The following is a 9,427-nucleotide window of genomic DNA, read 5'->3' as shown; positions in this document are numbered from 1 at the left end:
AACCCTATTACAGGGGCTGAGTCACTGGCTTACTAGGGCTCTTTCATACCGTCCCTAGGAGGGGTGCGTCACTTGAGTGGGTTGAGTCACTGATGTGATCTTCCTGCCTGGGTTGGCGCCCCTCCTTGGGTTGTGCCGTGGTGGAGATCTTTGTGGGCTATACTCAGCCTTGTCTCAGGATGGTAAGTTGGTGGTTGAAGATATCCTTCTAGTGGTGTGGGGGCTGTGCTTTGGCAAAGTGGGTGGGGTTATATCCTTCCTGTTTGGCCCTGTCCGGGGGTGTCATCGGATGGGGCCACAGTGTCTCCTGACCCCTCCTGTCTCGGGGGGCTAGGGTCAGGTTGTTATATCTGGAGTACTTGTCCCGTCCTGGTTGACGGGAGAAGGTTGAAGAGCATGCATTTAGTTTTTTGTTTTAAAAACTAAATTAATATTTTTTTTAAACACACACACACACACACACACACACACACACACACACACACACACACACACACACACACACACACACACACACACACACACACACACACACACACACACACACACACACACACACACACACACACACACACACACACACACACACACACACCAAGGTGAGTCTATATCTTCTCCCTGCCTCTCTTGGCTCTCACCTTTCTGTCAGTGCATGGTCATCCTACTCACGCGTGTCCTGCCCTTTCTCTGAGTGTCCCTACAGCAGGGGGAAGGAAGTAGGGAGAAATGGTTGGAGTGAAGGGGTGTATATGAAAAGAACAGCAAGGTCCACACACTACATACTCTTCATACCACCTTAGTTTTTATATTTTTTATTTAACCTTCATTTAACTAGGCAAGTTAGTTATTAAGAACAAATTCTTATTTACAATGACAGCCAGTTAAAGGATCCTCATTGTTGGGACGGGCCTGTAAGCATTTCACTGTCAGTAAACATAATAATAATAATAATAATATATGCCATTTAGCAGACGCTTTTATCCAAAGCGACTTACAGTCATGTGTACATACATTCTACGTATGGGTGGTCCCGGGAGAACCCACTATTTCACTGCTCTACCAACTGAGCTACACAGGACCCCTTGAAACATCACCGGTTGTTTACAAAGCATATGACAAATACAATTTGATTTGATTTGAGAAACCAGACCACTCCCCACACTCTCAGACGAAAGTCTACTGTCTGTCTCAAACTGTCCCTTATGATTACTGTTAGGGGTAACGCGTTACAAGTAGCCTACTCAGATTACTTATTGTGGTAACGAGTAAGCGTTAGCTTTTCAATTGAAGTAATCAGTGTAGGAGATAAGTAAGGTTGTAACATAACAAGTTACTTTAAATGCAATGCAAGTTCCCCAACACTGCTTATGATTACCAGTCAACATATACAGTGTTGCAAACTCCCGGTTTTACAGAAATCCTGGTTGGAGGATTCCAGGTTTCCAGGAATTTTACAACCAGGATTTCTGGAAAACCTAGGAATTTGGGTAAAATGGTGTGGATTTTGTAACCCTAGCTTTGTATTATCTCTGAAAGACAAAATGTTCATCTGTAGACTTACTTCAGCATCCATCCATCCGTCTTGTCACTACGGAAATTACAGGTCTGCTAGCCAGACCATCCATCTATGTCCTTCACTACCATTAACGTGATAGAGCACAGTGAATAGATCTAATATAATAACTTGATTCTGGGATGAATAGTGGTTAGAGGCATCCTACTGTGACCATATGTATCATGTATGCATCCCATCCTATGTAGTGCACTATCTTTGACCAGTGCCCATAGGTGTTTGGTCAAAAGTAGTGCACTATATTGGGAAAGGTGTGCCATTTGGGATGCAGACCACATGAATGGCATGCTGAGGTAGGAATGAAGGTACAGGTTTATGAATAATTTAAATATTTCTTTAAATAAATGATTTAACAGACAATACATATATTAACATAGGATTGGTAGTGTGGATTGGTAGCGTGAGTGAATAGATGGATGTGTTTCTCCTTGAAAGTCACCCAACTGAAACCTTTCTATGTGTGTGTGTGTGTGTGTGTGTGTGTGTGTGTGTGTGTGTGTGTGTGTGTGTGTGTGTGTGTGTGTGTGTGTGTGTGTGTGTGTGTGTGTGTGTGTGTGTGTGTGTGTGTGTGTGTGTGTGTGTGTGCCTCCATGTGTATTTACATGTTTTCCTACATTATCAGGACCCCAATTTCCTAACAATTCACCCGAATATCCTGAAAAGTTAGGAAAACAAAAACTTTTTTTGAGAAGTCAGGACTTTTTTTCAGGTCCTGAATTTGTTATTTTGCTATTTTAAACTTAAGGGTTGGGGAAAGGGGTATACCTAGTCAGTGGTAAACTGAATGCGTTCAGCTGAAATGTGTCTTCTGCATTTAACCCTCTGAATCAGAGTGGTGCGGAGGGCTGCCTTAATCGACATCCACGTCTTCAGCACCCGGGGAACAGTGGGTTAACTGCTGTTAACTGCTGTTAACTGCTGTTAACTGGGGCAGAATGGCACATTTGTACCTCGTCAGCTCAGGGATTGAGCCAGAAACCGTTTGGTTACTGGCCCAACGCTTCAACCCTCAGGTTACCTGCTGCCCCATGGGTTAGGTTTAGGGTTAGGGAAAATAGGATCTTTCATGGTCAAAGATTTTTACATTCCAAAAAGTCCAGAAATGTAATGAAAATAAAGCCGTGTGTAAATAAAAAAGAAGAGAAGGACAGTGTGGAATAAAAGGTGTCTGAGCCTGATGAACTCTAAGCCCTTTACATCGACAAAACAACATTTTATTAGTGAAATAATCCTTCCAATATCTCTTCACCGAAATACAGCATCCGTCGAGCACATTGGGCTCAAATTCCTCACATGTCTTTGCTATTAACGAGACAGGTGACAGATAATAGCTTCCTCAGATGTTCCATACTGCTGCCAGCTCCTATCTTCAGCTCCAGGTGTTTTCCTGACACTACTGTCCTCCATACATCTCCCTCCCATCAGACAGAAAAGCAGACTGACGAACTGACGTTGGGCCTGGTTCAATGTATTTCTATCCCCCGGGGCAAAGGAACGTCCATCAGTCCATGATTGACCACACTGCACTGCAGAGCGTTCAACATCGCCATTAGAACAAGGACGTCTGGTCGAGGAAATGCTCAAATGCTTTGCATAAGAAACTAAGGACCCTGATCAAAAGGGGCGGCAGGGTAGCCTAGTGTTTAGAGCGTTGGACTAGTAACCGAAAGGTTGCAAGTTCGAATCCCCGAGCTGACAAGGTACAAATCTGTCGTTCTGCCCCTGAACAGGCAGTGAACCCGCTGTTCCTCGGCCGTCATTGAAAATAAGAATTTGTTCTTAACTGACTTGCCTAGTAAAATGAAGGTAAAATTTAAATTTAATTAAAAAGGACGCTGGTCAAAAGTAGGGTGCCATTTGGAACGCAAGCTAACCATCTCAGAGGAAAACAGCAATCATTTAATTTCTGGCCTCGTTACTATACTCCAATGCTGAGTTGGAAATGAGCCTTAACACGTGAGAGAATGCTCAGCCAGAGTAGGAGAACGTTTTAATAGAAGAGGACATTGAAATGTTTGCACTTGGGGTTCCACCATAGAAATAGAATGATACAGACTATGGGCAAAGATTTTTACAACTAAAGCAACATAGATCACACCCTGTTGCTTCCAATGGCAACAAATTAGTCATAGTGGGGAGGACAAGCAAGGAGGTGGGCAGAGCCAAGCACCATCTAGTGAGATCCTATTGGCATGTTCTAGCATGTATCTGCGGGCAGAGCCAAGCACCATCTAGTGAGATCCTATTGGCATGTTCTAGCATGTATCTGCGGGCAGAGCCAAGCACCATCTAGTGAGATCCTATTGGCATGTTCCAGCATGTATCTGCGGGCAGAGCCAATCACGATCTAGTGAGATCCTATTGGCTTGTTCTAGCATGTATCTGCGGCCGGAGCAAAGCACCATCTAGTGAGATCCTATTGGCTTGTTCTAGCATGTATCTGCGGGCAGAGCCAATCACCATCTAGTGAGATCCTATTGGCTTGTTCTAGCATGTATCTGCGTGTGCAATAACTAAATTCACCTTTGCACTCCTAAACAAAAATATATTTTTTACTTTTGCAAAGCGTAAAGTCCACAAAACTTAGTGCTCTCTGTTCATAACAGATTCTAGTTTTGGGAACAGAAAACTGTATTGAGATAAAATGTTTCATTGATGAGAAGATTTGCAGAATGTCAGCCAAAATCCATCTTGTTCCATCTTTTCCCACTACCGGCCAGTGGGCTTCCTCTCACTACCATATTCTATGGGTTCCATGTTGATAGGCTCCTGCTCATGTTGGTAGGCTCCTGCTCATGTTGGTAGGCTCCTGCTCATGTTGGTAGGCTCCTGCTCATGTTGGTAGGCTCCTACTCAAGTAGACCATTGTGATGTATTTAAAACTGCCGCAAGAGTTGGTACAGTGCCTTGCGAAAGTATTCGGCCCCCTTGAACTTTGCAACCTTTTGCCACATTTCAGGCTTCAAACATAAAGATATAAAACTGTATTTTTTTGTGAAGAATCAACAACAAGTGGGACACAATCATGAAGTGGAACGACATTTATTGGATATTTCAAACTTTTTTAACAAATCAAAAACTGAAAAATTGGGCGTGCAAAACTATTCAGCCCCTTTACTATCAGTGCAGCAAACTCTCTCCAGAAGTTCAGTGAGGATCTCTGAATGATCCAATGTTGACCTAAATGACTAATGATGATAAATACAATCCACCTGTGTGTGATCAAGTCTCCATATAAATGCACCTGCACTGTGATAGACTCAGAGGTCCGTTAAAAGCGCAGAGAGCATCATGAAGAACAAGGAACACACCAGGCAGGTCCGAGATACTGTTGTGAAGAAGTTTAAAGCTGGATTTGGATACAAAAATATTTCCCAAGCTTTAAACATCCCAAGGAGCACTGTGCAAGCGATAATATTGAAATGGAAGGAGTATCAGACCACTGCAAATCTACCAAGACCTGGCCGTCCCTCTAAACTTTCAGCTCATACAAGGAGAAGACTGATCAGAGATGCAGCCAAGAGGCCCATGATCACTCTGGATGAACTGCAGAGATCTATAGCTGAGGTAGGAGACTCTGTCCATAGGACAACAATCAGTCGTATATTGCATAAATCTGGCCTTTATGGAAGAGTGGCAAGAAGAAAGCCATTTCTTAAAGATATCCATAAAAAGTGTCGTTTAAAGTTTGCCACAAGCTACTTGGGAGACACACCAATCATGTGGAAGAAGGTGCTCTGGTCAGATGAAACCAAAATTGAACTTTTTGGCAACAATGCAAAACGTTATGTTTGGCGTAAAAGCAACACAGCTCATCACCCTGAACACACCATCCCCACTGTCAAACATGGTGGTGGCAGCATCATGGTTTGGGCCTGCTTTTCTTCAGCAGGGACAGGGAAGATGGTTAAAATTGATGGGAAGATGGACGGAGCCAAATACAGGACCATTCTGGAAGAAAACCTGATGGAGTCTGCAAAAGACCTGAGACTGGGACGGAGATTTGTCTTCCAACAAGACAATGATCCAAAACATAAAGCAAAATCTACAATGGAATGGTTCAAAAATAAATATATCCAGGTGTTAGAATGGCCAAGTCAAAGTCCAGACCTGAATCCAATCGAGAATCTGTGGAAAGAACTGAAAACTGCTGTTCACAAATGCTCTCCATCCAACCTCACTGAGCTCGAGCTGTTTTGCAAGGAGGAATGGGAAAAAATTTCAGTCTCTCGATGTGCAAAACTGATAGAGACATACCCCAAGTGACTTACAGCTGTAATCGCAGCAAAAGGTGGCGCTACAAAGTATTAACTTAAGGGGGCTGAATAATTTTGCACGCCCAATTTTTCAATTTTTGATTTGTTAAAAAAGTTTGAAATATCCAATAAATGTCGTTCCACTTCATGATTGTGTCCCACTTGTTGTTGATTCTTCACAAAAAATACAGTTTTATATCTTTATGTTTGAAGCCTGAAATGTGGCAAAAGGTCGCAAAGTTCAAGGGGGCCGAATACTTTCGCAAGGCACTGTATATGCTTGGAAAGTGGAGATGTCACAAACTGCCAAAAAGTTAACATTACTGTAAACACCTCGCAGTTCTCATGCTTAGCTAGTCAGTGAAGGTTGTTATAGCACCTGGCAATACCATGTCTCCAAACATGATGCGGTATCTCCAGTTGTGATGGCAGTGCCGACGCTTCAATGCAGCGTGTGAGTCTTTGTAGTCACATGTGGTTAAATTAAAGCTGCAATATGTAACTTTTGGGGTGACCCAACCAAATTCACATAGAAATGTGATTTATAGATGTGCTGTAATGGGAAAATTGAAAGTGAACAAATGTGAACGATGATGAAGTGATCAAGATTCCCCCTGCTGACGCTAACCTGGCATGTTGTTTCAATTTGGCATTGTCCGGATGGATGGCAGTATATTTGCATCTCTCACCTTCCAGTGGAAATCTCAGGGGAAAAGATGATCCCAAGGAAGTCCTGGGGTCACTGACACTACAAGAGGTGTGACGATTGATGAAAACTTGAACTGACGAAATTGGTGTTACTGTGTGAATTCAATTATCATGTTTGGATTGTTTCAAGAGTTTATAAAGATGCTGCACATTTTGATGTCTTATTGCATTGTATGTTTTCTGGTTGATGTATTTCAGTGACTGGATTGGTCAAAACATTCAAATTGAGTTGATTAGATTAGAATCTGGGTGTGTTGCTCCTGCCTGTAATGAGTGGCGGTGAGTCAGATGCAGGTGCAACACTTTTAAAAAAACTACAAAACCAAGAAGATGACACTAACATAAGGCAGAACACTGATACACAAGAACAATACCAACTGGGAGAATCTGGGAGAGTTATATATAAAGGGGAGGAAATGATGAAGGGAATCATAATGATTCACAGGTGCATGTAACATCGAGGGGAGCCCGGAGTACTCTGGACTCCCGACGTTGTGGGGTTCGGCTCCAGTATCTATTGGACTGGGAGGGGTATGGCCCAGAATAGCGGTGTTGAGTTCTGGTGGAGGACATTCTGGACCCCAACATCATCCGTGATTTTCACCTTTGCCGCCCGGACCGACCCGCTCCTCGTCCTCGGGGTCGTCCCCCTGGTCGGCGTCGTCCTGTGGCTGGAGCCGCACACCGGGGGGGTACTGTAACGTCTGCTCCTCCCCTCCGGCGTACAACATCGTCAGAGTGCTAACCACCGGTCCTGGGATTCATCATTACGCACACCTGGCACTTATAATTACACGCACCGGCGAATCATTACCTGGACTCCATTACCATCATCATTGCCTCCCCTTTATATGTCTCTCTCCCAGGTTCACTCATCAGTTTCTATTGTTCTTGTCTATCAGCGTTTTGCCTTATGTTAGTGTCGTGTTCTTGGTTAGAGTGTGTTCCACTCTGCTAGACAGCACCTCGCCCTAAATAGGTTTGTGTGTCTTTCGCCCCCTAGATCATTCTGTAATGTAACATGTATTTCATGTACACTGTAATTGTTGAGTGTCAATTATTTTGTGATTAATAATTTCAATCTTTTACTTTCGGTTTTGAACACCACCTTCAAGTAACTGAACATACAATATGTTTGGTTCTGGAAAACAATATTTCACAGCGGTTTAGATGGTACAATGATTCTCTACACTATCCTAGCTTGTTTTGTCACATAAACTGAAATTAGGCGAACTATTGCAATTTTTGCCACCAGGAAATGGTGGAGCTATTTCTTTGTAGTGCATCTTTTAAATGTGTCTCACTGGTTTTCTGTCAACGCGTTATTATTGTTTTCTTAAACAGACTACTCACACCCTGTCTGTCTGAGTTACATGGCATAATCAAATGTTTTCCTCCTGGCTATGATCACAATAGGTTTCCTCTTAGTGATTTACACCGTTCCTAGGCATAAATAATCATATTTCTTTGTGTTTACGGGCTGCCTGATGTACTTTCATTAAGTGTTAACTATCCGTCTTTAGCCAGAAGCCTTCCTCCTGCTGCTTCCCCTTCGTGTTCTCACTCCACTGGTTCACTTTAATAGAGGAGAAGTGGATCAGGGATTGATGTGACATCATGGCCACGTCCCAAATGGCACCCTATTCCCTATTTAATGCACTACTTTTGACCAGGGCTCACAGGCCTCTGGTCAAAAGTAATGTCCTATGTAGGGAATAGGGTGTCATTTGGGACAAAGCCAATGTCCTGTTTGGAGACAGGATAATCATATTACACTCGTTTCTGAGAACTCTGGGCCGTGTTACAACTTCCATCGGTAGAACATCAAAAGAGTTTGATTGAAGGTGGCATGTGAGGAGAATCTGGCACTGCTCGAGTTCTAGAGCTCTCTGGCTTCAGTTGTGACATCATGGGACACTCCATTGGCTCAGGGCCAGCTCCATGCTGGTCTACTCTGCTCAAGCAGGGAGAAAGACAATACTCCTGATAAAACACACTTTTATCTGTGTGCTGGTGGCGTTGAAATGAAAACAGAGACAGTGTACACACACAAACACACATACTGTGTGCACACAACAAAGTCTGTTTTTGAAACATATACACACACACACATCCTCTCTCTATCATTAGTCAAGTCAAATGAATTTGAAGTGCTTTAAATCGGGTTCACAAAACATGTTACATAATTCAATATTGACCTACCAACACAGGTGTGTTGAGGTGCCAGGTAGTTTGTAGTTACCTACCTACCTAGACAGGTGTGTTGAGGTACCAGGTAGTTTGTAGTTACCTACCTACCTACACAGGTGTGCTGAGGTGCCAGGTAGTTTGTAGTTACCTACCTACCAACACAGGTGTCTTGAGGTGCCAGGTAAGGTGTGTTGAGGTGCCAGGTAGTTTGTAGTTACCTACCTACCAACACAGGTGTGTTGAGGTGCCAGGTAAGGTATGTTTAGGTGCCAGGTAGTTTGTAGTTACCTACCTACCAACACAGGTGTGTTGAGGTGCCAGGTAAGGTGTGTTGAGGTGCCAGGTAGTTTGTAGTTACCTACCTACCAACACAGGTGTGTTGAGGTGCCAGGTAAGGTGTGTTGAGGTGCCAGGTAGTTTGTAGATACCTACCTACCTACACAGGTGTGTTAAGGTACCAGGTAGAATGATGACATTTAATTAACTTAGCCAAGGGGCCTCCCGAGTGGCGCAGCGGTCTAAGGCACTGCACCTGAGTGGCGCAGCGGTCTAAGGCACTGCACCCGAGTGGCGCAGCGGTCTAAGGCACTGCACCTGAGTGGCGCAGCGGTCTAAGGCACTGCACCTGAGTGGCGCAGCGGCACTGCATAAGGCACTGCACTGCACCTGAGTGGCGCAGCGGTCTAAGGCACTGCACCTG

This window comes from Oncorhynchus gorbuscha, linkage group LG03 (assembly GCF_021184085.1).
Source record: "Oncorhynchus gorbuscha isolate QuinsamMale2020 ecotype Even-year linkage group LG03, OgorEven_v1.0, whole genome shotgun sequence".
Taxonomy (NCBI): Eukaryota; Metazoa; Chordata; class Actinopteri; order Salmoniformes; family Salmonidae; genus Oncorhynchus; species Oncorhynchus gorbuscha.
Note: the sequence above shows the minus strand (reverse complement) of the source record.